Here is a 3,571-nt window from a genome sequence, read left to right as displayed (position 1 = left end):
AACATATGAGAAACACAGATGGCCCATGTTCCAGAGTGACCATCCTGCAGACCTGCTGTGTGCTCTTGGATAGCTGGGCACAGCCTCTCTAGCTCTGCTTTCCCACCTAGCATAGCAAGACTGTCTAGCGTATAAGAACTCTTCACAAATAATCAATACTCACAGTGGTCCTGTAAGTTAGTTAATTATTATTAATATCCTGATGTTGGCGAGGATGCTGATGTCTGCCTTTTGTTTGGAAACTGAGAACAGCAAAGGTATCGTTTCATCTACCTGCTCCAGTCGTTTTCAAGCTGCTAGAAAAATACTGATGCTCCCCTAGCTGCCTCTTGTTTGGCAAGGCTTTCCACTGTGGCAAAGCACCATGCTCCTGCAAATGAATAGGCAGTTAATTTGTGAATGAGTTGACATGCATACCTAATTTCCTTCCACACCTCTTGTTTGCAGCTGATGTTAGTGTGTATCGAAACATGAAGCTTTCTCTGCATTATGCTGAGAGTGAGTGTGTGTGTGAGAGGGAGAAGGAGGGTAAGGGCTTTTAAGTAAAAATATGATGATGGATGGCATTCTAATACCTGTACTTTGACAGAAATTGATGATGTAATTCAGAGCACATCAATTAATATGAAGGACTTGGAGAGGAAATTGATGCAACTCAAAGCACTTCAGGAGGCTCTGGAACTAGTCTGTATCTAGCTGGAGCAATGGAGGCGAGCATTAGGACATGCTTCTGCTGAAATAAGATGTGCTTGGTCATTTCTGAAGGCTTACTCGAATATTTGTAGGTGGTAACATTGTTAATTTTGTCTTCTAAAGCAAATTACTTATTGTTTTCTGCAGGGAGGAGAACGTAAAGCAAAAACACACATTCCCCTTTCCCTTCCAGGTGCTTTTGCTCCCCCTCTGACTGTGGGCATGGCCACACAAGTCGTTGCTTTGGCAGGTGACTTAGGGAGCAGCAGCAAGTGGGGCAGGGCAGGTAAGTGGGACTAAGCTGCTGATAAGCAGGGTACTGGGACACTGCACTGATCAGATAAGAAAGGTAAAGCAATTAAATTTTTGTGGGGGTAAAAAAACCAGACAAATAATTTGTCCTTTATCAGGCCAGATAGCCATAGTAGTATTTTGGTAGCAAAGCAAAAGGCAGAGGATTTTATTTACTTCTAGCTTTACAGGTGCAGGGCTTGTTTTGCAGCAGTTATATGAAAAAGAGGGCATTGAGTTGGTCAGGATAGAATCAGAGAATCATTTAGGTTGGAAAAGACCTTTGAGATCATCAAGTCCAACCGTTAACCTAACACTGCCAAGTCCACCACTAAACCATCTCCCTAAGCACCACATCTACATGTCTTTTAAATACCTCCAGGGATGGTGACTCAACCACTTCCCTGGGCAGCCTGTTCCATGCTCCACAACCCTTTCGGTGAAGAAATCTTTCCTAATATCCAATCTAAACCTCCCCTGACGCAACATTTCCCCCGGTCCTATCAGGATACCTGTCAGAGGGACAGAAATGATGTGTTGTTTTCTTGCATTCTCCTTTCATTTGTGTCTCTATTAACCTGTGGCCTTGTTGTCTTATGTCTGAGCAAGCTTTTTGTATTAGGAATCATTGTTCCGCTTGCAAAAAATAAATAAAAGGGGGGTGGTGGTATCTGATGGAAACTTATACCCTATGGATAATAATTGCCACAACTATGGACACAATAATGAGCAAGCCTTTGAAGTTTGCCATGAAACTTAGAAATAAGTACTTTTTGGGTGTGAATGAGTTGTATTCTGGGTTTGGAGCCTGCTTTTTTTCTGTTTTGGGGATTTTCTGCACAACCATGTGATTTTGAAGAGTTTAGTCTTAAAAGAATTCAGTAACTGCAGCAACAGCTGTTTTAAGGAGAGTGCTGAATATCGCAGGGTAAACAAATGCACAGGAGATGTCGTTCTTAAATCCTACTTCTTAAAAAGTTAGAACTGATTCTGTAAGTGTTTCTTTAAAAAGCTGCAGCATGAGGCAGAGTGTATGCTGTTGTCAGATGGGAAGCTAAAACAAGACAAATGTCTGCTGGTGATGCCAAAAAAGATTTGCCTTCTGTGGAGCATCTGTGAAGCTTCTGCTTTCCTTGCTGAAGTGGGGAGGAGGTTTCTTATGACTCCGTTTACCTTTATTAACCTCCTTCCTTCAGTCCTACTTCCAAGATCATAATCTTTACCCTGAAATGGCCCATTTCCCTAAAACTTGCTGTAAAAATAAGTACTTAAAAATTGTATAAACAAAGTTTATTAGAGAGTATGTAGTAGGGCAACAAGAAATCTTTTGCATATATGTTTAAATAGTTTTTGCAGTATGACTGCCCTTAGGTTTAGACTATTTTGTTGATGCTGTTGCTCCACCATGGCAGAAATCTTACTCCAGCTGCGTATGTGAAGGGTGTAAATACCAGAACTAGCAATTTTCTTCAAGCATTTTCTTTGCATTTGAATGGAGCACAAAAAAAAAGACATCTGATCTGACAAGCAAACCTGATGATGGCTCTAGGAAAACACTTTTTTGTTTTTGTTTTCAAAGCAATTTCTGCAGTTTTCTCCACTTCTCTATTGCACAATTTAGCTCAATGGAGATGTATTACGCCTCCAGCACACAGCAGGATCCTTATGTCTATAGATGTTTTATGCAATTTTTTCTTTTTGCAGTATCCTAGGGTGGTGTGCCCGAGGTGAATATTTTCTTTCTCCTCACTCCCAAAAAGTGGTATTAATAACAACATAAACCTAGGAAATTACACAAAAAAGGAGGTAGGAGTAGGATGGAGTATGTCTGCTTTTGACAAATGTCTTTGTCATTTCGAACACCTGCATCTTCTAACATCTAACATCATCAGTTTTCCCTGAATATCTGCAGTCCTCTGGGCCCTTAGAACATCAGAAGGTAGGGAACAGCATTTTGTGACCCACCTACAAGGAGATGAATTAAGTGTTCTCTGAAATTCCAGGTCATTTAAAAGTAATTGCAAGAGATTTCTCTGTCTCCACCATTTCAGGTATCAAGTTGTATTTTCTTACCTGTAGCAGACACTTGGTAGGAATGCAGCTAAGAAAGAAATTTGAAGTTAGTTCAAGATCGAATAGGGTTATGTGTGTATTTTAAATAATGATCATATAAAAACCAAACTGCTGATTGTGTTTCTGAACAGAGAAGGAAAAACCACTAAATTTGGGTTCAGTTTTGGTGTGCATGGAGCAGTTCTGATTCCTCAGCATCAGTTCCATCACAAAGCAGGAGCAAAATGAGGAGGAGACAAAACCAAAATCAAATCTGTTGCATGGGAGTGTGAGTTGACATGAAAAGCAAGTTTCTTAATTGAGGGAGGAGCGGTCCAGATACTCTAGAAACAGAAAGGAAAAGCTAAACTGATTTAGGGAACAACTTTTTCTGAATATATATATATCTTACAGCCTAGTAAATATAGCATTTTAGGATTTGGTTATACTTTCATGTAGAAATCTCTCTTGTTTAAAACAGTGCCTGGAGAAGAGCACAGATGGTAACTCTTTCACAGCTCAACTTCTGTAGTGA

Source organism: Pygoscelis adeliae, unplaced genomic scaffold (assembly GCF_000699105.1).
Source record: "Pygoscelis adeliae isolate BGI_AS28 unplaced genomic scaffold, ASM69910v1 Scaffold282, whole genome shotgun sequence".
NCBI classification, from domain to species: domain Eukaryota; kingdom Metazoa; phylum Chordata; class Aves; order Sphenisciformes; family Spheniscidae; genus Pygoscelis; species Pygoscelis adeliae.
This window is presented reverse-complemented; position numbering follows the sequence as displayed.